General features: G+C 33.3%; 2 protein-coding genes across 10 annotated transcripts in view; one reads left to right on the forward strand and one right to left on the reverse strand.

Moving 5' to 3' along the window:
• Positions 1-25,262, reverse strand: part of LOC124955424 (lachesin-like) — a 135,781-nt gene that overhangs the window by 24,464 nt on the left and 86,055 nt on the right. The window contains exon 3 of one of the 8 annotated variants that reach the window (XM_047509854.1): positions 12,573-12,625. The exons of 5 other annotated variants lie outside the window; for them this stretch is intronic. The gene's annotated coding sequence lies outside the window, so the exon portion shown is untranslated. Of the gene's footprint in view, positions 1-3,004; positions 3,028-11,948; positions 11,974-12,572; positions 12,626-25,262 lie in introns of those variants that run through there. 2 more of the 8 variants (XM_047509859.1, XM_047509858.1) reach the window with 2 other exon arrangements.
• Positions 1-25,262, forward strand: part of LOC124955422 (4-coumarate--CoA ligase 1-like) — a 136,907-nt gene that overhangs the window by 14,046 nt on the left and 97,599 nt on the right. The window lies entirely within an intron of this gene.

Here is a 25,262-nt window from a genome sequence, read left to right on the forward strand (position 1 = left end):
TATGTACGTAGTTAGTGTCTATCCCGAAGCATCACATAGTGTTAGCACTTACTTCGAAATATGTGTCCGATTATTATCATTATTATCGTTACAAAAGCGAATTCAATGGCGGGTAATTATCCAAAGTCCGTGAAACGTTTCACGGACTGGAAACAATCGCAATTACGATTACGATTCTGAAATAGGTTAGTCTCACTTATCGTTGAGACCATGAGATGAGAAATTAAAGAAAATGGAAATCGATCTTGCAAATACGATATATCGTGCTATTTTAATAAGGTCTTCAATTAAATGCATCAAATAAATTTTTTTCTTTTCCTTTTTTTTTTTTTTTCGTTTGAACGTTAATATCGATTCGGCGGATAAACGTGATATCCTTGGAAATCTTTTTTCCTTGTGTGCGTGCGTGTATGTTCTTTAGAATGAAACTAATAAAAAGGAAAAGTAAAAAGTGTTTTCTAGCGTAGTGAGGTAAAAGGTCTCGGTATAAAAAAATGAAAGAAAAATAAAGATGGTAAAGAGAATAGACTCAAAGAAATAGAGAGAGAGAGAGAAAGAGACCAAGAAAAGTTTTTTGCTCGAGTCAAAAAAGTAGAGGGTACATTTCTTCTTTCGTTTGTTAATATTATTAGATGTCGTTGTCAAGAAGAAAGCTCTTTTAGAAAGGCAAACTAACCTATGCGTTATAGCTTTAAAACGCAAAGTCAACTTTGTTAAGCCGATCTTAGATAATCGTTCTCTCCAACATATGTACATATATAGTTAATACGAAATATCATAATATTAGTACTATTATAGGCTTAATTGTTCATGTAACAAGTTATATGTGACTTTAAGTTCATGGTTTCTAAAAAGAGATGAGAAAAAAATATTTTAAAGCGAAACGAACAAACGAACAAACAAAAAGAGAGAGAGAGAGAGAGAGAGAGAGAGAGGATAACGAAATAATATGAAAAATGATACTAAGAAAATATTATGTGTCTCAAATGGAATTAGACCAATTGATGTATCCCGTAAAGTCGATTAATTCGATGCTACTTACGATCGAAGTTTCAAGTACGCGATAAGAAGGAGACATCAATTCGAGAGCCGACTCGATAGAAACCTCCTCTACGCGCGAAAACTTCTTTTGAGCAAGCAAACTTTTCGAAATAGTCGGCGCTTGGAATTCATACGAATTTCCGAATCATACGTAGAGGTACCTATCTCGAGTCGGGAAATGGTTGGTAAAAAGTTTACGCACGATATATGCACTTTCTACGATCTCTTCTAACTCATTCGAAATTACGCTGGCAAACTTCTTCGAAGAATAAGAAAATTCCGACCTCTATTTGACTACCTATACCTATCTCCTCGTATACTCCTCAAAGTTTGAAGCACTATATATTTCATAGATGAAGTTAAGTTTCTCTCGTAGACATAGTAATTACTTTCTCGTAAACTTACTTTTCAAGTGAAGACGAATCGATATATTATTTTACGAGAGTTTATTTTACGATCAAATGACAGCATATAATAAACTATACAACAATATAATTATCTATTTATATCTAAATACATCGAAGAAGTTTTATATATGTATATATCGCAATAATATGTTTGTATAAATATATAATGATTTGACGTTATTATCGATAAATGTAGAAGAAAAAAAAAAAATCATACGGAAGTTTGAAAGGAGTTAATTATTAATCGATTTAGAATATCGTTTCATTTTCGTTTTATGTCATGTCAAATGTTGTGAAACATTTTCTATTACAAAAGTCATATTCCACGATATCGATCAAATATCAAAAGACAATTTAATTTTTGCGAGAATCGAATCGAATGAGATAGCAGTACAATGGAACGAAATAAAACGAAACAAAATTGAATACGATATAACGCGAACCAAAACGCGAGTTCTATAACAGTGGTCGCTCTTTAACCATATCTAGTGGTCCAGTTGGAATTTTCCGACGTATCCGACGAAATTTTCGCGCGTTGTTAGAGGCGCGAGCGCACGCGGAACGACGATTATCGTTTCGCCGTGGTAAACCGTTTGTCTGCGCGACATAATTCATGCCACGGCATATGCCGCAGCGACACGCTCGCAGATGTAATTGCGGTGTTTACGCCTGCGGATGAAAAGATAATGCTCCCGTGTTTCGGATAGAAGAGAGAGAGAGGGAGAGAGAGAGAGAGAGAGAGAGAGAGAGAGAGAGAGATAGTGCGTTCATGTTCGTATATATGTGTGTATATGGGGGAGGAGAGGGTTGTGTATCTTACGTGGCTTGAATTTTTCTAACATACATTCTGACGCATTGTTTATAATACCTAATACAATAAGAAATTAAGGTTTAACGATAACGTGATTATTTCCAACTTTTTTCCCCTTAATATAGTATTAGAAATGAATGATCAACGTTCATTGATCATAAATTATTGTCTTTTTAATCGGTACGATCTGATATCACGGTAAAGATTTTTTTTTAATATAAAAGAAAAAAAGAAATGAAAAAAGAAAGAGAAATGACTATCATCGAGTTATTCGTTATGAAGGAAGTATCAAAGAACGAGTTTATTCGAAGAAAGACGAAGTTCTATGAGAAAAACTTTTTTAAATTCGTTAAAGCTATCGAGTCTTTTGTGATATTTTCAAGACTTTCAAGAATTCCCGGCTTCGAATGATATTGAAAATGACTCGAGATTCAACGGTTACTAAATTGCACTTGAGAACTTGCATAAGAAAATAATTCAATGCACGTCGGTACTGGATTCTCGAAAGTATCACCGATATAACTTTAACAATTAGATTTTTTAAAAAAGAAAAAAAATAGGTAAAATATCGTTCGTAAAGATAGAGTTTATCGCGATGAGAAGTTTGAAATAAACGAAGTACGATTTCTATTCGTAATATTTTTCTTTTTTTTTTTTTTTTCTTTTATCTTAAAGATAAATCGTATAACATCAGTCGGGTCCGTAGGAAAATATAGATATACGTTATTCGATAAATTTTACGTACCGTTCGTTCCAATTTGTCGATCGAATTTCCACAATATTTCTTGTCGTCCTTCTCTCGAAGGGTTTCTCATTAAGCTCTAAGTAAAAGGAAAAGAACAAAAAAAAAAAAAAAAAAGAAAGAAGGAAACGAAACTCTGACACTGAAGAAGAGAAAGAAAGTGTATAGCCGGTGTGCATTTTGTTTCACCTGTCCGACACTACGGAAAGTAAATAAATTTGTCCCTTTCACAAATGGCTATTTACTGTTTTCTTTTTCTTTTCTTTTTTCTTTCTCCTTTTTTTTTTTTTTTTTTATTTTTTTTATTTTTTTATCACTCTCTCCTCAACAAAAATCGGTCTCTAACATCGATTCGATAAGAGACGAGCCAAGAACAACGACGTTATTTTATCCCTTTCAAATTATCCATTAAGAGAGTTTTAAATTATTTATATTCAATACAGCTTGGCAACCCTCGTAATCCGTTTCACGAAGGAGTTCTACGAATTTTAAATGATATAATCGTATGATCCTTTCTTCTTTAACAGCTTCCCTTAGTTATAACAATCTTCAAATAGATCTAGGGATAATCCTTTCTGACGTATACGATATGAAATATTTATTAAATCGATCAATTATTTTTATTGTCGAAATACGACCATAATTTTGATCGATATAATACGAAATATGTGATTCTTATACCATTATTAATCGATTGTACATAAATTATTAGAGTGTTCACGTATATCTTTTTTTCTTAAATACTTTTTTTCGATCATTACACAATTCTTTTTCAATATTGAATTATACAAGAATTCAATGTTACGATTATCGATATTGATGTATTGAGATATTGTGTACGTATGATCGAAAAAAAAAGAACGACGATATTCAAGAGAAAATATATTAACGAGGAATCGAATTTACAGATCATTGCTTATCTAAAATGAAGGAAAAGGAAAAAAGAAAAAATATGCAAAAAAAAAAAAAAAAAAAAAAAAGAAAGAAAAAAAACTAAATCTGTATCCGATATCGAAAGGTTAAGTTTTTAAAACGATTTATCGTTTGTTCGTTCATTCGTTTATTCGTTGTTGAGTAGTTGAAAGAACGGACGCAGTGCCATTCGATAAATTTTATGAAATCGAGAGAAACGAAAGAACATTCGCTTGACTGGTCCATACGACGATGGCAGGAGGCTGGAGAGGAATAGTCTCGAGGCCACCTTGTTCAGCCTCCCTCGACGATACCGACGTATACTCGCGTATGTTGTTACCTGCTTTTGACAGGACGGATCGGAGTTATTCGATCGGTCGAAACATGACCAAAGAAAGAGAGACAGGGTTAAGTGAATAAAAAGGATTATTTCATATTGTATCGTGTCTCCTCGTGTATTACCACATTTTAATCTGAATAAATTAGAACTTAAATGTAATACGTACAAACGTTACTGTCAAAATACCAGAAAAGTTATTTTATAGAATGACCGTTTATGAAGTCAATTAACTCTCAACTCTCTACCGTATACAATTATAATTATTTCTTTAGATATACTACCTATGCATTTTGTGAAATAACAACGATAACATTCCATGTAATATCTAGATATTTCATATGCCATCTAATTTATAAATAATGTTTGCTTTACAGTTCAAATCAAATTATTAATTTTATAGAATAACTGAACTCTCTCTCTCTCTCTCTCTCTCTCTCTCTCTCTCTCTCTCTCTCTCTCTCTCTCTCTCATTCTCTTTCTCTCTTGATATATATATATATATATATATATATATATAAAATATTCAACAAAAATTCAATTAGAATAGAGAAGATAAAAAAAAAAGGAATGAATATTTATGAGGAATATATGTTATATTTTTCAGATAGATATATTACATGTATACATACATATGTATGTATGTATACATAAAGTGATATTATATGATAACAGATAAGTCAAACTATACGTACTTAAACGTGATAAGAAGACGAGTAATATACTGAGACACAAAATGAGTTAGGGAACATAAAGTATCATGAAAAAACGTCGAGACTCGTATTACAAGAGGGAAAGAAAGAGAGAAAGAAGGAGAAAAGGGCGTGAGAGGATGGAGTAATAGAGAAAACGAGTATATATGAGTATGTGTAAATATATATATATATATATATATATATATATATATATATATATATATTATTGAAAAGCCGCACCCTCTAGCTTCGAGTTCGCTTAATAATTCTGGACTCTACCTCCGCTTCGATAATATCTATCGAGGGTAAAGTAAACACGTTCGCGAGGATACACGCTCGCCATAGAAATCTAATAAGTTACGTTCTTCCTTTATAGGGAACCCACCCCTTTCCTATCCAGCCACGGTCTCCATCTTTCAAGCTTGAAATTCGCGTTTCATTTAACCCCGTGCCTTTTACTCTTTCTCCTTCTCTTTTGGTTCTCTCCTCCTCCCTACCTTTCTTTCTGTTTCTCTCTCTTTCTCATTCTTTTTCTCCTCTCGTAGTCGGCCGATTCGGTTCTCTCCCGCTTGTCGATTCCGTTTGTTTCATTTCGTTTCATTCGTTTCGTTTCGTTTCGTTTCGTTTCGTTCGTTTCGTTTCGTTTCGTTTCTCCGCTATAACAGAGACTTGCTTTTGTAGCCTGGTGTGATTGTTACTTTCGATGGTTCGCTCGATCCTTTTCACTCTTTATATCCATCCGTCTCATTCTCTTTCTCTCTCCTTACCTCTCTATCTTTCTTCTTCAATCTAACTCTTTCCGTAACGGTACACACGTTACGGGTTTATATATCGTGTAAAGCTTTCGTTTGATACTTAGCAATTAAATTTACTCGTATATATATATATATATATATATATAAAACATGTAAAGGTAGAAGAGCGTTATTCTCAATCAATTTATTTTTTCACTTTGGCAAAGTTAATTTTCCCTATTTGTACTATGTTTAATTATGAACTATGTTAATGGATAATACACATATATATATATATATATATATATATATATATATATATTCTATATTCGAATGTAATTGAGATTTGCAATATTAATTATTTTATAGTCATTGATTCGATATTTATGCAGTATAAAGAAAGTCGACATCGTAAATCAAATCTCAAAGGTATTTTCTCTCTTGGGGCTGTACCACTATATATATATACTATAAAATGAAATTTATTTCGGTCAAATTTTTTGTTCTGTTCGATTACGCTTCTTTTCTCGTTGTTTATTTTATACAAATATTGTAAAAGCAAAGCACGTATGCACTTCCTCCATAATTTCTTGCTTTCTTATACTCTCTCTCTCTCTCTCTCTCTCTCTCTCTTCTTTCTTAAACTTTTTTCTCTCAAAGAGAACCCTCACGAAAATTCGTTCTCTTTGATAATAAGATTGTAAGTTAGCCAGAGACACGAATACGTGTCCATAGTTTTCCATCTCTCTCTCTCTTCACGAAGAATTTAATTAACGACCTCTTCTCTTTCGTATAGAAACCATTCTTTATAATCTTTTTTCTTTTTTTTTTTCTTTTTTCGTCATTTTTTTTTTTTTTGTTTTACTCTCTTCCTCCTTGCTTTCCCCCCTTCCACCATTTTTCAAGGGGGTATACTTTGCTAAGGAATCACGAAAGATCGTTCATAATGTGCCATTCTTTGTATCACATGAAGTAGAATTATTCCTTTTCCCGTATACTTCTATCTTTTTTCTGCTCGAATTAATTCTGATTCCATCGTGAAAGAAGAAAAGAAAAAAAAAACAAAAAGGAACGAAAGTTGTAATATTATTTATTTATCGATAATATCCATACGACAAGTACCTTATCTCTTTATTTTTTTTTTTTTACTTTTACTCATTGAATAGCGAATAAATTAATTGACCATTAAATCGTTAATAATCTTCTTTTTTTTTTATATATATATATATATATATATACATCTAATCACATCGATCTGACGTTAATTGGAATGCAGAAAAGAAAATAAAAAAGCAAAAAAGAAAAAGACACACATAAAAAAAAGTATATGGATAGCTCGATTCATTATATCGCAGATTTTATTTGTTAGAATGAAGAATTAACATTCGTGGGAACGTAAAATTTAAAGAGACGACACTTTTTCGTCCCTTCGTACTATTTTACGAGCTCGTCTTATCCTAGATCCCATCCCTTATAATTTTCTTAACCATTGTGATCTTTCTAGCTCCGAGAAGTCGTCCTTAATATCGGAGAGACCTTTCTAGCTTGAGAATGATCTCGTAGCCGCTTTACTTCAATTACTTTCATAATCTACTTCATCGTGCCGCGTTCATTAAGGTTTACATTTTACTACTGACGTCACGTTGTCTCGTTTTATTATCACGATCGAAAAACTTTGACTTCGATTCATCAATAAATAATTTAATTATCAACACTATCCTTTTTTATTTTTGCATTCTTTCAATCGTTACTCTATCTCCCTTTCTCTCTCTCTCTCTCTCTCTCTTTTTCTTACTCTCTCTTGTTTACTAATATTTTGTTACTAAACGAAACAAAGAAATAAAAGGAAAGAAATTATAATAGCTTCTTTGAAAGGAATATAATAAAGGGGAAAAGTAATCCTGGTAGTACTTCTTACGCGTTTTCTCTTTCTCTAGGAAAAAATAAAAAAATAAAGAAAAAAGAAAAAAAAAGAAAAAAAAAAGAAAAGGAAATCATATTTCCCCTTTTTATATATGCCGACGCAAACACGAACTCGCACTACTTTTATATACATAATTTTTTTCCCCCCTTGAAAGATATCTCTGGACTTCTCATAAGGGAAAAATATAAACAATTCCTTTTCTTTCTATATAATCCCCACTCTCGCTTATTCTCATCTCCACGTTCCTTGAAATATTTCTTTGTTTATGGGGTTGTTGAACATAGATATATTTTCATATGTCAGAAATTAAAAAAACAGGTTGAAAGAAGAGAGATGCTTTCAATTGAACTGAGTATCGCTTTTTTATTTGTTAGATAACTTTTAAACAATTTTTTATCTGCTTGCATACACATACACAAACACATATACAAACACACAGACAGACATAGGATAGTGAACGAGATGAGAAAAATAGTACGGGAGAGAATTTGTTGCCATGCGATCAATTTGGATTTTCTAAAATGGCTTCTCACCCCGTATATGACCCTTTTTATTGGAGAATGTAAGTCATGTGTAAAGAGAGAGAGAGAGAGAGAGAGAGAGAGAGAGAGAGAGAGAGAGAGAGAGAAGATGTCCGTCTGAGAAAATGAGAAAATAGAACAATGTGCCGATCGTTGAAGCTTTCTGTATGCATCTTGTTTTCACATATTTTCTATCAAAATAGCAACGTTTCTGCTTTGATCCTCTTATATAAGCATACTTTCAGTTACTTACTTACCTAACTTCTAACTTACAAATAGATACTTATCTTGCGTAACAAATTCCATAGAAAATTCGAGGATTTTGTTTCTAATGAATACAACGAAAACTTTCGAAGGATCAAGTAGGATCATTAAGGAGCACGTAGATTGTAAGAAATTACTGTTTATTCTATCTTCTTCTCCAAATTGACGTTCGAAATAGACGAATATCCTTTTTAACCGTAGACTATTTCAGCTGACAAGATCGAGAGGAACCTAGTAAAAATATCGAGCAAACAACGAGACGTGAACGCTTATGCGTTCAAGCTATTATACACATACACATACACACACAGACACATATGTAAGCGCATAAGCACACATATATATGTACACGCTTATCTACGCATATATACGTATGCACATAGAATGTTGAAATGGAGTCGATGCATGTTCTTGATAAAAATTTCCATTACACGCATTTTCAGGATCGGCAAGGAGAAGAAAAGCGAATAAAATAGACAGAGACAGAGATAGATAGAGAGAGATAGATAGATAGATGGAGAAAGGGGGAGAGAGAGAGAGAGAGAGAGAGAGAGAGAGAGAGAAAGAAAGAAGGAGAAAAGAAGAAAAGTACAGAAAGAGCACGTCACGCACGATGTCGAAGGAGTACGAGCGGAACAGCCGTCGGCGAATCTTGACGCTCGACTGCACACCGGAATTGATTTTCCTTCGCGATCCTTCCACGCGATCCCGAAGGCACGTGATCCAGAAATCTTCTGAATCTGATGTCGGTCTGACATCCCGTATTCCAAAAGCGTAACCGGTAACATTAACTAGCACCTTTCATCGTACGACCAAAAGAGAGTCTCGACTTGTATGTATATATGTAGTTTACATGTTAAAAAAAAAAAGAAAAAAGAAAAAAGAAAAAAAAACAGAAAAGAAAAAAAAGAAAATTTCCCAATGCGATGTTCACCTCTCTTTTTTGCTTCTTTTTTCTTTTTTCTTTTTTTCTTTTGTTTTTTGTTCTTTTTCTTTTTCCTTTTTCTTTTTCCCTTTCGCAATAACGATCGTTAACAATATTGTAAACGTGAATTTTAATTTAACAAGTAGAAATAAAGTGAAATTAAATCAATATTCGTAATAACGGATAATAATTAACGTCGATATTCAACTACGGTGGATTAACTGATAATGAGAGGAAATAATGACGGAAATATTAAGGTTGTCTATCGATTTATTGACGATCGTACTTACCTATTTACGATTGGACCAAATCGATGAGTATTTTTCGAAAAGATAAACGTAGATATACATAGATAATTAAAAGGGAGATAATTATAAATATATCAGATAGATCAAGCAATGATATAATATTTAGGTATTTTCAAATATTTCAAGGTACATTTTATAATATTTGTTAACTCTTAAAGTGACATAGACGATTATGATATCGATAATTTTCGAACGGCATCTAATCGATACATTTATCTTGTTAAGAAGACAATTAAAAAAGATCAATCTAGCTAGATACTTTTCTCCTTTGACGTTGTTAAAAGGGTATAGAAACGATCAAATGTAATCGGTGATCGTTCCCAAAGTTCAGAAGTCGAGAAAACAAATAGTAAGTTCCCTTTAGAAGCCGCGAATCGAACTAACGTAGCGATCGGTCTATCAATCAATTCCCTCCGATCGAGTCGACGAAACACCGAACGAAACACAGTACCTATCACGCGCGAAAGAACACCCTTAATCTTCTCGACGAGCTACCAGGGTGGTAGCGATGCTAGTGGCACACGCTACCGTAGACCCGTTTCTCTTGGCTACGCAATATGCAAATTCTCTTGGAACGTGGGGTTCAAAGCGATCGACGAAAAGTGCACGTTGCGGTGTGCTTGAATGGCTCAAAAAAGAGAGAGAGAACGAGAAGAGGGAAAGAGAGAGAGAGAGAGAGAGAGAGGCTAGCGCGAATACTAACGTCAGTAGAAGAGGTGATGGTGTAGGGAGGGTTAAGGGATGGGGGTGACTCAGCATCAGGATTTTGACGCTCGACTGCCTGCTGGAATTGATTCTCTTCTCTCTTTCTCTCTCTTTCTCTCTCAGTCACTCTTTCGTGGTATCTGCACGCCATACCGACACCGCTGACGCCACTGTCGAGGCTAGGCACGTGACGTAAAAATCTTCTGAACGTGACGTCGTTCTCCATCCTATATTCCAGTCAGGAATAGATAAGAAGAAGTCCTCGCTAGCTAGTAGGTAAGGTAATAATTATGCAGAGAATATCACCGTGCCGAGGACATCGTAGCTCGCATAGTAAGTGGCTTTAGCCTTTTCCAACCCCATCATGGCTTCTGCTCTATTCTACTCCTCTTACTATCCTCGTTTGTCCAGTTACATATCTTTCACGAAATTAAACTGACCTGTCTTTCAACATCTTTTACGAACGATAATCTCGAATGGAAGTGGTGCTATGTATGACAATTTATTCTTATTGGATCACTTTTCTTTTCCAAATTACGAATATTTCCTTTATATCGTCTTGATCGTTTTTAACTTCATTTTTTTTATTTCCATGCTTACTTAACCGGAAGCAACAGTCAGAGCAGTTTTAATTAAAACTCGAAGGAGGGAAATTGACGTGCCTCTTCTCTTTCCCTTCTTTTTTTCTTTCTTTTTTTTTTTTTTTTTTTTTTTTTTTTTTTTTTTTCTTTTTATTATTACTCTTTTCTCGATATTTTCAATAGACACGTACGTAGCATCGCGTTTTAGAATCCAACTGGATTACCTCTAAATAGACTGATAAAAATGAAAGATAAATTAGCAAACTTTTTTTCCCAGTTAAAAATTCACCGTAAAGATTTCTTGTAACGTAACCGCTCGCAATTTAATGCAAGCGTTAAAATCGCGGTCGCAATGACTAGAAATTGCGGTTATCAGGAGCATTTAACTGTGCCGCGTACTAAATTAGAGATAGTGAATCAGTGGAGCATACAGTGTTACGGAACGACTCGTCGTGCATCATGTCGAGGACACCAATGATGCGCGGTGAATACATTAATGTTCCTGGCATTACATAGATACAACGTTTTATTACGTCAACCAGCGCGGAACCGTAATTTCCTTCCTAGTTTTCTCTGCCCATGTTGGAGTACCGAACTGATTGTACCGCGCACGCGCATGCGCTCGCTGTGCTATTTTAATTTTTGTTTACTCTTAATTTATAATATAGATCACGTCGACTAATAAACTTAGCCATATATGTTTTTTTTTTCTTTTTTTAATGTTTGTCCTAAAGACAAATAATGCCTAGGTAATTGTTTACATTTTTAGTAATTATCTTTTTTTTTATAAAAAATAAATAATTATTGAGATTTATACATATATATGTATATATATATATATATATGCCCAAATATTTATGAAGTTAATCAAGTTTAAGAGATTCTCAATCTCTTTTATTTTCAATAAAAATTAATCAATCGCCTTTAGTAATTTGTTTGATACTAGTGAGTGTCGGAAGACACGTACATTTCGTGCTATATATTCAAAGGGTTGATCTTAAGAATTGTTCGATACAGGGATACTATTTGAACGCTACTCACGTTTCTGTTTTCTTCTTTGGTGGAAAGCAACGGTGACGTTAATGCGCGTTACAAATCACGTGAGATCCTAAATGTACCAAGAGTAAATGCGACATAAGGCGGCTTTCGGTGAGTAACGTTCATTCTATTGGATTCGAGTGTGCTGTCATCGTGCGTCATGTTATTTCAAACAGTGACATATCCGCTTGCTTTCTGACTACCTTGTGTACCTTTAAGGTGCTTTACTTATCGCCTTTACGATACTTCGAAGATACCACGTACAAAGTATTACAGAAATATTTATTTGAAAGGATTGAAGAATATGATCGAATATTATTTTATATATATATATATATATATATATATATATGTGTGTGTGTGTGTGTGTGTGTGAAAAAAGAAGAGAATGGAGATATGAGTTTAGATAAAATTAGCATCGTATACATTTTCATTTTAAATGAATACGAACCATACAATCGTAATAATATATGTAAATAAAATGAAAACGATCGTGGAAAAGATTTCAAAAATGTTTCCACAGAATCATCTATTTCCGTGAAACACAAAATAATTTAACTCCCGTGATAATAAATGGCGTCGATTTCATCTTTAACAATAATTTCGTTTCCATTTCAATTGACTTACCGTCAATGCGTTTATCTTCTTTCACCCTGTTCTCATTCCTTCCATAAGTGATTCTGTAAAACAGGCGGAGTTCGATAGAACGAACGTTTCTCATTAGGATTTCTCATTAGTGAATAAAAACTAATTTAAAGTACGAGTATAATATGGTTGTATACGAAGCGAATAAAAAGGATTAGAAAAGTTATCTAAAACTAAAAATCAATACAATGAAAATAATTCCTCCTCTATAGAAATCTATGAGTATATTTCGTATTGCGTTAAAGTCTTTATTATTAAATCGTAGCAAGAAATTAAAGGGGATTAAGCCGAGAAAATCTACGAAGCCCCGTAGGCGTACACAAACTTAGTGTCAGCCGGTGATGGGTGAACGCGAATTAGCACGATTAAGATGCTATCGCGTTTCACTGGACAGGAGTGTTACGAGGCCGGTGGTAGTGAATGGAAGGAGACTATGTGAAATACTTAAGCACCTAGAGACTGTACTGCTGGTGACGATAGAGAGGGTGTTAGTGGTGGTAATGGTGGTGGTGGTGGTGGTGGTGGTGTGGAGTGGGGAGTGAGGAGTGGTAGTAGTGCTGGCGGAGGGAAGAGCGGGGGAGAGAGAGAGAGAGAGAGAGAGAGAGAGAGAGAGAGAAGGGTTTTGGTATCCGACCTCAAAGTAACTGGCAAGTGGAACGACGGAGGTATATGTTGTCCCGTATGGGATATCTATGGGTCTATGTTGTAAGAGAGAGAGAGAGAGAGAGGAGGGGGGTGGGTTTCAAGGTGGATATCCGGGGTAGTCGTGTTGCCTGGGATTACGGAAATACAGGAAGGGGTCGGGTGGACCTGCCACGTAACGCCAGTGTGGCCCTGGCTCTGATGCTGAGTTACGTTCTATCCTATATCCCTTGGACCTATTACACACGCGGGACACCCTCATAAATACAACGCAAAATCGTTCTAGATCCTCTGTCGGCCACGGTGATATGCATCCGTCAAACTTGCAACCAACCGTCCGCCATTGTCCTTTTTTTCTTTCGCACATTGGAATAGCGAACTAATAGGAGTATTCACGATGTAATTTAGTAACTCAAATTCATTTTGATTTTCATGTGAACGAACTTGTTAGAGATAACTTTATCGATGATAATCAATAGCTATACTCGTTGTATCAATGGATTGGGATAGCTAATCGATGTGTTCATGTTTGTTCTCGAGATTAGAGTACACCCATTTTAATGATACGATTATACGAGTCGCATTGTTTCACGTGTAGGTAGATTATAACGCAGAGAATTGGATTAAAATAGTAATCGGACTATTTATTATTAATATAAAATAATGATTTCTTTTTCTCTTCTTTCCTTCCTTTTTTTTTTTTTTTTTTTCTTTTCTTCTTTCCATTATCGATCGATAAATTGTCATTTCCGAATATCAATCCGAGGAATGGCCATTGCAATCGTAGCGACGCAATACATTCTATTCTCCAGAATATTCGAATTCAGCAATTAACTATGTAACACGGCATCTTGGCTAGAACGCCGAAAATTTTAGTCGAGATGGACGCGTATGCGAATTATAATCGGATCGGCTATGCGACAAGGCAGATATAACATAGCGTTCGTTATTCGGCTCAACGTTTAATGCGCGCTTAACATCAGAGTTACTCGATCATTGCTTGCAACATAGAACGAAGATAATCCCCATTGGTATGATTATTATGAATAGAGGAACAAAGTCGTTGGTATTCATATTCCGTTACTAAATACCATAAATGCAAAGTAAAAGGATGAAAAGAATGAAATGAAAAATGTATTAAACTGAAATGACCTTTTCCCTTAATGCCATCGAAACTTTATGAGAGAAAGATGAATCAACGATAATCAAGTATTAATGGCGCAGCGGCAAAAAGGAAAAGTCATACGGTTTTAATTTAATTATCGTTTGAACAATGGAACGCATCGATATGTTAAATTAAAGTATGATATGAAAATGACGAGAGAAAGAGCGATTTATTTTCTTTCGATAATTCCTATTCGCTTATAATACGATCGATCTATACGGTCGAGTTAGAATTTATAAATGAACACTTTCTATCTGTTATTTTTTTGTCACCCTATATCTCTCTCTCCCTCTCTCTTTCGTATATATCTCGGAAGAGAATAAAGAAATAAAGTGAACGAACAAAAGATGAACGAACCGAAGCGGTTTCGATCGATAGAACGCATAATTAAATGTTCGCGCATTAGTTATATCATTAAACGTTCGAATATCTATTGGAAGAAACGATAAAAATGTTTCTCGTGTTCGATAACGAGCTTTAATAAATAATTCGATTAATGATCCTGCTGTCGACAACGCTTTTACGTATTAATTATACCTTCAACTAATCTAATGACTAATGAATAATATTCCTTTACAATTTAGTTAGTACATTTCATGTTAGTACATTTCATGTTTAATTTTCAACGTTTACCTAGTTATATGATTTCGTTCGATTTGTTTACACTTTTACTTTCTTTTACTAATTAATAACGTATTTCAAAGGATCATGTTGAAGAGTCGAGAGATGTTCAAAATTTAATGTCAACATTGAATTATTAATCACAAATAGAATAAGCAAATATTAAAAGCATCAAGTATAAGTAATGCCATCTGAGGATTGACGTTATTAATGAAATTGTATATCTAAATATATACATCTAAATGTATATGTATATATTATGGTTAAAATTATAAATATATAAATATATATATATATATATATATATATATATATATATAATTTTTGGATTTTTATAGTTTCTCCAAAATCAAATAATTTATAGCACGTTAATATAATTTAATTTTATTACAAGTGATCAGTAATTCAATTAATTTGCATTTCAAAGGAAAGGACGATTTGATGAGAACGTATGTATTCACGTAATAAATACACCATCAAAGTTAATCGCGAATATTTGAATAAAGTTAAATAACCACGAAAGAGTACAAAATTTCATTTAAAATTTAATGTAAAATTGGCTAACAATAGTGATAAAAGAGAATTTTATAATAAAAGTAATATTCGTAAAGTTTTCCTGTCAAAGTCAAGCGCTGTTTTTTAAAAATTGATTAATTAGTTATTATTAATTAATTAATTAGTTATGAGTAAACAAATTTATAAGCTATCAGAGAAGAAGTTATCTTATTGCCTTGGAATATTCTTGAATACGTGGGGTTTGGGTTTACCATAAAAGATGATACGGATTATTCTTCATATGAAATCTCTTAAAGGATAGATCCATCCAATATTGGTATTTATTTATATAAAGTCATCGTGAGATCTTCGATCTGTTTAATATCATATCCTTTATGTTTTTAAATGGATTAACAAAAATATATAATTTATTGATTTATTGATAAACGATCGAATCAAGTAATACCTTTCTCTATCTCTCTTTTCTCATTCTTTCTTACCGAAAGAGATGAAAATATTTAAAAGGTTTTTCCCGATAAGAAGGAAGAAACGAGGATAAAAGAAGAGAGTTAGAGAAAGAAAGGGAGGGAAAAAAAACACCGATAGCTATCAGGCGATGGAGTTAAATGAGAAAGAAGTTCGATCGATCGATATCCATACAATCTTAATCAACGTTTTACTTCTCGCAAGGTTCTCGAAAATTGATCAATCCAGACGGCTCGCGAAAAGCATTGCCCTAGCATACATATACCCTTCGAACTCGTTAAAGCATCCCACACCCGAGTTTCGGCCAGAGCTTTCTACTTGCTCGATTCACCATACGCTTCCACTTTTACAGTGGCACGTGCTTTAACAGATGTATACGGACACATATAAATAGGTATTCGCTATATATATATATATATATATATAAACACGTATATAATGTATATATAGAAGCATGCAAACGAACTCTCTTTCGCATACGTTGAAAGATATTTAGTGTTCAGACAGTGAAATGGTCAAGTAGTATAGCACTTGCAGATACGCATTGCGGAACCTAGTGTGAGCCTTTAAACCGTCTGCGAAGTTGGCTTTCGCCCTCTCGTATCAACCCCTTTTAGCTTTTCTCTTCTTTATCTACGTATCTCAGTCTTTTTCTTCCTTCCTTTATGTCTTTCGTTGTCTCTCTTTTCTCATTTCTTTCTCCTTGTCTCTCTCTCTCTCTCTCTCTTTCTTTACTCCCGTGCTCTTCACGCACATCCCTAAATGTGATTGTAGTCGGCATTAAAGAATTGCTTGAACCAATGAACAACGAGATCGTGTTCTTGAGAGAGAAAAAGAATAATTTTCTCTCTCTCTCTCTCTCTCTCTGTCTCTCTATTTTTTTTTTCAATTGATACTGAATTTACTGAATCGGGATCTTGGTATGTTGGAATTTTGATGAAACTTTTTTACTTTCTCCACTATCTTTTTTATTTCTATCACGATCGTGTTTTCATTCTTCCTACAAGCTTGCACTGTACGTTCACTTCTATTTTTATACATGCAAAACGATATCTATATATGTGATTTAATAAAAAAAAAAAAAAAAAAGAAAAAAAGAAAAAAAAAAAAAAAAGAAAAAAATTGCAATTTCTCTTTCGGATGATATTATTGAAAAAATAAAAAAGTAAAAAAGAAGAAAAAAATAAAAAGAAAGATGAATAAATAAATAAAAAATAATCTCGTAACTTTAAATCACGTTTGCGTATCGAATCGATATACGGATTATATAGAAACAATTTAATTAATATTCCCAAATAAAACATTTATTTCTAAATTTTTTGATTGAATTCGATTAAAATATTATAGCCATTGAATAATTCGATCAATCCATAAAAAAAAAAAAAAAGAAAAAACCTCTTGCTTCGTCGAAAAATCGGAAATATATTTCTTCGCAAAGAGAAATAGTGATACGAGGGAGGAAATAGAGATGTATATATATATATATATATATATATATATATATATATATATATATATATATATTGAAGGAAAGAGAAAGAGATAAAGAGGGAAAAACTTTAGAGAGTATAAACCCTTTCGTAGACACTCGTTGAAAACGTATTTCAGTCGAATTCAATCGAGAAAGCGTGACCGTTGAATTTTCGCACTATGTTGTTATATCTGTACTATGTGGTTTGCTACACGAACGAAAAGCTGGCTTTTTCCACTTTCGAACTCGGCGGCCATCCGGCACTTGTAAGTTATCCTCCTAGCAAACGTGTGTACGAGTTACGTATCATCCTGTTGCCCTATGAGTTCTACCAAATTTTACGGCGTTGTGAGAAATATAGTTAAAATAAATGAATAGCATGAAACGCGATACACTAAACAACTACGACCGAAGTCGTAAATGCGTATGCATGTGGATGTATGTATGTATATATGTATGTATGTATGTATGTATGTGTGTGTGTGTGTGTGTGTGTGTGTGCGTGTGCGCGATCTTTGTATGTGTGATTAAGCGTATAAGTATCACGTATACCATGCACAGAGAAATTCTAATGTACTCTCTACTGTGGTGTAAGCCACATATCGACTATACGCGATAATTAAAGCGCCTGTTCCATGCATTTGTATTTGCTTATATATATTATATATACAATATATGATAATTTGTTATTCACTTTCCGACGATACGATGAGTCGTATGATACAGAATCGATGATATCATTTTGATACAGAAGATTTAATCATTTGTATCGCTCGTTTAATTGGACATATTATATTGGACAAAACGATTGGAAAGAGAAAAGGTTAAGAGAAATAAAATAAATTCTTAAGGCGCAATATACATACTCTCTTGTTGTATCGCTATTCGCGAGTTTGGAACAAGGAAAATTCCACAAATCTGCAACTGGTTCGCGAAGTAGCGTAGTGAGTGGAGTAGCGCATTGTCGAAAGTAAACTCGTTACGGAGGAGAGGGAGTGGTTAAGTAGTCCGACGGATTCAGCGTTGAGTTAGAGGGTTGAGAGAGTGGGTGAGGGGAGAGTGAAAGATAGAGAGAGAGAGAGAGAGAGAAAGAGAAGCGTGCCTCTGAAGTTGGCTCGTGCTTCATACGTTCGTGTTTCGTTCATCGCGTTTCGTACGCTTTGTTGCCTCCTTGAGTGTTCAACCCTTCCCTCTGATTTCTCATCTAACAATAAAAAAGTTCGGCCCTTTGAAAAACATATCGATTTCTCGTTGAACAAAGCTTGATTAAGGAAGATACGATTATTATAAATATAAGATACGTCAACAATATTTTTTAGATTTCATTCTATATCTTCATCATATACCCTATTATTATTATTATTATTATTATTATTATTATTATTATTATTATTATTATTATTATTATTTGTACAAGTTCAATTCTTTTCTGTTCATTTCCTTTCTTTAGAAATTTTCTTTTCCAAATATAAGTACAAACACATTTTATCAATCTTCTTACATTAAAAGTATAATGAATTATTAAATTTAGAAATTTACAACGAGTCGTATTTAATTCATGAAAATGTATAGAAAACTCGTTATATTATTATAATACTTATTCTTCAAATATCATTTGAAAGTACTGGCCAAACGTTAAGAAGCAAATCCATTCTCACGAACCACGTTTTTGAATTTGGTAGCTAAATGTAATTACGAATGAACAAAAGCATTTACTCGAATGGAGAGTCGTATTTTTTTTTATCTCACAGCTTAAATCCATCGCAGTTTAAACCTATAGAAACTAAGTTACTATTTCTGTTTCCATTAGAAATGAGAATTTTTATTATCTACCAAAAATTCCCCCCGTCAATTTTCTTTACCATCAATGATAAATCAATAGAAAGCGTACGAATAGATAAATTGAATAAATATCACTAATAATGACTTATTATTTTACTAAAAGAAAAGAAATTTCAATACGTGCGCGTGATAGATATAATAGAACAAAAAAAAAAAAAAAAAAAAAAAAAAAAAAAAAGAAAAAAAGAAATGCCAATTAAAATTAATAGACGATAGAAATAGAAGAGACAATCATGAACGTGAAAGATTTCTAGGATAAATTTTTACGTAATATTTGTAAACAAAGGAAAAGAAAAATAATTACAGGTTTCGTAAGATTTGAAGAAAAAGAATAAGGGAATTAGAGAGAGAGAGAGAGAGAGAGAGAGAGATAGGGGGAAAAGGATAGATACGGTTGCCACCAGAGTTACCATCCCTAGTCCACCAATAAATCCTCTTGCCGTATTTGGCGCCGGTTCTCTACGTAATGCGGGTTTAACGACGTTAAGCTGAATAAGTCTATGACTTCGTTACGCCATACGAACGCACGCTTCCAGTTACTCTCATTTCTCTTTCTCTTTCTTTATCTCTTTCGATCCGATTCATCGTCTTTGTTAACGTTACATACAGTAACGTTTTATTTTCAACCGCTGATGATCGCACGAACTGTAACTTGATAGAAATCGACATAGGTTCGTTATATGAGCGAACAAATAATAGCTATATCGAATAGAAAGGATCGATCATTCGAGTATATTCACTGTTTGCGATTTGTCAAACGAACGAAAATGGATGGGGAGGTAAACGGGATCGAGGAAAATTGGTCGACCGGTTGAAAAGTAGCGATGTAACGAGCAGCTTTACTCGTCGATCGAATTTTTCTTCGAATCAACTCGACAACAGAGAATTGAAAGGCATCTCTTCTACTTTCTCTCTCTCTCTCTCCCTCTCACTCCCTCTTTCTCTCTTTTTCTGTCTCCTACTGTTTCTCTTTTTTCTCTCTCTCTCTCTCTCTCTCTCTTTTCTCCATATTCTTCTCGCACTATCTGTTAATCTATCCTTTCTATCGAATTGATTTATCGACGTAACTTTTATCGTAATAACACTTTAGTCACGATAAAGAAAAATATCTTGTCTAAAATCGTCCTTATATTTCTTTTTATAGTACTTCAAACTTATCGCCCTCTTTCTCGCACAATATGGTGAACCGAGAAAACGTATAAATACGCTATTCTCCTTAGATCGAGAAGAAAGAGATCGATAATCGATAAGACGGAGTCACTTGTCTTGTAGCTTTCTCGACGATATATCCATCTCGCTGTCTAGAGGATGATGGGTATACGGTAAAGGAAGATTGTATAGCTAAAAAAAAATCGAGAAAAAGAGAAGGAAAGAGAGAGAGAGAGAGAGAGGGGGGGGGGGGCGGAGGGGGAGGGGAAGAGAAATATAGAAAGCAAGACAGATGATTGAAGGCATGAAAACGAAAGAGAAAATAAAAATAAGACAGAGAAAAAGTAACTGAACGTGATGTAAAAGAAAGAAAAAGCAAAAGAAAAAAGAAACAAGAAAAAACGGAAAAAAAAAGAAAGAGAAAGAGAGAAGCGCAGGTGAATTCGCATAACATGTGCTGTGCACGCATGAAGGGTGGGGTATAAAAAGATAGAAGCGATTTTTAAAAGCCTCTTGCTTTGTGGATGCGCATGGTGTATTGGTGCTAAAGTTGGAGGAAACGAGAAAGAAGAGAAAAAAAGAAGAGAGAGAGAGAGAGAGAGAGAGAGAGAGAGAGAGAGAGATTGCGCGAGCGAGCGAAAGGGAGCTTAATTAACATGGAGATCGTGTTGCACAGTCGAATTGGAAATTGCTGGAGATAGTCGTGGATAAGGTTAATCCACCTTGGAACCTATAGAGAGGGGAGAAGGGGAAAGACGGTCATGGTGCTGCTTTATCGAAGTAATTTCACCGTTACCAGCAACTCGACTTATGTTTATAACGTTCTTTGTACATATTGAACGATCCGACAGTTAAATCGTGAGTAATCGTACTCTCGAGAGCTAAACGTTTTTTAAATTGCTCTCTGGCATGTTCAAACAAGCAAGTAAGTAAGCAAGCAAGCAAACAAGCAAGCAAGGAAAAAGAAAAAAAAAAAAGAAATGAAGGAAAAGAAATAAACGTATTAATTATCTCTTTTTATCTATGTAGTTATCATTATTCGAAGTCACATCAAATGTTATATTACATCTCTGGATTTCATTTAAAGCATAACACATTTCGTGGTTTTTCTAAAGAATAAATATTGCTTGTGGAACAATAAGAAAGAGTATTAATGAAGTAGCTTTCTATTTAATCTCTTTTTTCTTTTATTCCTTATTTCCCCTAACGATGAATGTATTAATTTTCACGTTTCACGACTTAACTAATCCTTCGGGATTTATTCCAATGGAAATAAACTGTCGTTAAACAATCCTGAATTTATTATACAAACGAATAAATATACAATGTTGAGACTCTTTAACGAAAAAGTATGTAATTATGTAGCGTAGATGTTTAAGTATCTAAAAAGGTATTAGCGAAACCACGACGTTATGACATAAGCATAAGCATAAGCAGATTTAATTAAGGTTCGTTCGACCGGTGAAAATGAATTTTCGAAAATGCCAACGACGTGGCATTGGTCGTTTTTTAATAACCTCTTGATTTATTTTTGGGTATACTCGATGTAAGATCGACTCTCGATTGACGAAAACCGCGGTCTTGTTTAAATCAAAGTCATCGACATCGATAACTCCTGACTTGCCTATCTATCAATCCACCTACGTAGATTCTTCAAAGAATGATAAAAGAAAAAAAAAATAAATAAAAAAAGAGAGAGAGAAAGAGAGAAAACTCCTTCGATGTCTAGACTCTTGTATTCGAACGAAAGTTTCCTTAACCGGCACGAAGTGATGGATCACGACGCTTCAAAGTATCATAATGCGTAAGCCGAGGGTCTGTAAAAAGCTTTTCGTTCGAAGAAAAGCCATATACAGAGGGAACTTTTTTGACGAACGAAAGGCACTACCTTCTGAATGGAATACGAATGAATTTTTTTTTTTTTTTTCTTTTTACATGTCAATCATAGACACGATTAATGTCATTTATTAATTTTCCTCTTTAATTGTTCGATACCTACAGGCTACTTTTTTACATTGGAATTTGTCAAAATGAAAATATAGAAAAACACGAAGAAATTAGTTTCTTCGTTCGACGATATAGAAATATCTAATTCCGAATAAACGTCTCTCAGCTCAGATCGACGATGTTTCGAGATTTCTTACTTCCATTGCTCTCAGTAAATTGCTTCTTATTCAGAAAGAGAGAGAGAGAGAGAGAGAGACGCTATGAAATAGTTTCTATGATTCTCTTGTATAGGCCTCTCGCAGCTCGTGAAATCCTATCAATGATATCGTTTCAAAGGAATAAGGTCGACATTTCAAAATCGATATGCGAAGGACAATCGTGCGCTGTTTGGATGTTAGCGAGAGATAATTCGAAGATTGCTACGAAATCGATACGACTAAAGCAAGGACATTGCTTTTTTGGGGCAATTTATTTCTTTCTTGATCCTATTCTTTTTTTTTTTTTTTTTATTCTTCAATGAAATCCTAACAACAAGAACGATCATACGATTATATCTTTTTCAAACTTGTTCATTTGTTCACGTAGAATAGAACGAAACGTTCTCTAAACGTTTCACGTATGATCTAAGTTCCTAGGGTGGCCTAAAAAATTCCTATACTAGTATTTTTATATTCTATTACAAAGAAATTAATCTAATATGTCTCGAGATAGAGTAAATAGATTTTTAAAATCACTTTGAAGCTTTTGGCCCGTTTTGTATAACGAGACAAAATATTTGCAAAATTGGTTCTATTATAACGATGGTATTTGTATATTTAAACGGATAGAGGATAATTTTCCCTTTAAAATGGTCTTTGTTTCATGTCTCTACGACTTTCCGTTGCGAAGATATCACCATCCAAATATTTTCATTCATATTTCGCGTACGTAGTACTACGTAGTAGTAATAGTAAAAAAATTGTACGCGACGTAAATTCTTGGAATTTATGTAGGTCACTAGGCCTATGCCCATATTTGGAAAATAATATGTAGGTCAGTGTGTCAAAGTAAATCTTTTTCCTTTAAGTGGGTATATCTTCGGAACTAAGGGTCGTAGAGACTTGAAACAAAAACTATTTTCAATGTAATTTTTTTGTTTATTTTATCATCCTATCGGTTAATAAATAATAAACAATTGTTTATAAACAATTGTTATAAACAATTTTTTGCTCGAATGAAAAAAATTTTTAATGAAGACTAAATCAAAGATTTATTTATTTCATCTTCGATGATATGAAAGACAATTTAAAAATTTATATACAGGGTGCGTCACTATTTATTGTTAAATAAAATAACTTTTTAATCTTTGACTTTGGGATAAAATCTTTTATATCGATTTGATAACATGTTACGTCGCCTTGTTAAACAGTATATATAACATTTAAAATGTTATAAAATAACAAATAATAATTTTATAAACAATTTCATAAAAAAAATATTTTATACATAAATAATTACTATCTTGTATATTTCATCTTGTATACTTTATTATGTTATAAATTAAACAATTGCAAATTGTTTAAATAATAATAATAAAAAAAGACGAACTTGCAAAAATTTGCAATTAACGTATGTATTTACTTGGTATTTTAAAAATAATCCGAGAGTTTCTGGACCATCCTGTACCTCGTCACCGGGTATCGTCTCGTATTCGGTGCAAACATACCCTCTATAAACCTTAACGAACTATTGTAAGAAAATGTTGTGTTAGCGATCTTCGGGAAACACCGAAACGAAGTCCACAAAAAAATTAACACATGAGCCAGCGAGAGCACTACCCACTAGAGATACATCCGCGTTTTTGTTATCGCTCGAATGCTCAGCACGTAATACTGTTCTTGATAAACACACTTTATTTCTCTTTTATCTGAAAAGTCTCCGTGAAAAACTTCGAAGAGAAATTTGTTGTTGCATTGACGAGGAGAGGGATGTAGTATTCATCGGTTGTACATTATTATTATTATTATTATTATTATTATTATTATTATTATTATTATTATTATTATTATTATTATTATTATCATGCCTGTATCATAATTATTAAATAATTAGTTAACGATAAATAATATCGTGTTTACGGGAAACATGTTAATTTATTATACCTATTCCATCCCCTCCTCCCTTTTTTTTTTAGAAAGATCGATGCTTTCAGCTTTTATACATCATTTTATAATACCCCTGGTACGTAGATTACCTTTATTATCGTAAATTTTGGTACAACCATGTTTGCCGATAACGAAAATGAGTTAATATTTTTCAGAATTTCGTCATAGAATATATAATCAGTTGGACGAATATCATTTGCTTTGCCGCATACTCGAGTAACCGATGAAATGTGATTTCGAGTTAAGTAATCAAAAATGCAAATGGATAAGCTTATGTGCTCCAATCGAAATCAGCAACTGATTCGACGTTGAAAACGTGTTCGTGGATAATGTAGACTGGCGGATATGTTGATCGTCCATAAAAATGACATACGATATTTCTATTCTAGTGGTTTTTCGTAAAATTTTTCCTTTTTTTGAAAAATGGATATCGAAGTATGAAAAAAAAAAAAAAAAGAAAAAGAGAAAACAATAATTCTTACCTTCAACAACCTTTTGTTTAACAAAATATGTTAAAAGATGTATCAAACAAAGAGTGTACTCATTGGTATTGGAATTATTGTTTTCCATTAAACTATTATTATTCTTAAATTAATTCGATCGATCGATCGATCTTGTTTTAATCTTATTATCATTCTTTAATGATTTACTCTTTCTCTCTCTCTCTCTCTTTTTCTTTCTTCTTCTTTGCAGATAGAAGATAATTTTTT

The sequence above is a fragment of the Vespa velutina genome, chromosome 18 (genome assembly GCF_912470025.1).
Source record: "Vespa velutina chromosome 18, iVesVel2.1, whole genome shotgun sequence".
NCBI lineage: Eukaryota > Metazoa > Arthropoda > Insecta > Hymenoptera > Vespidae > Vespa > Vespa velutina.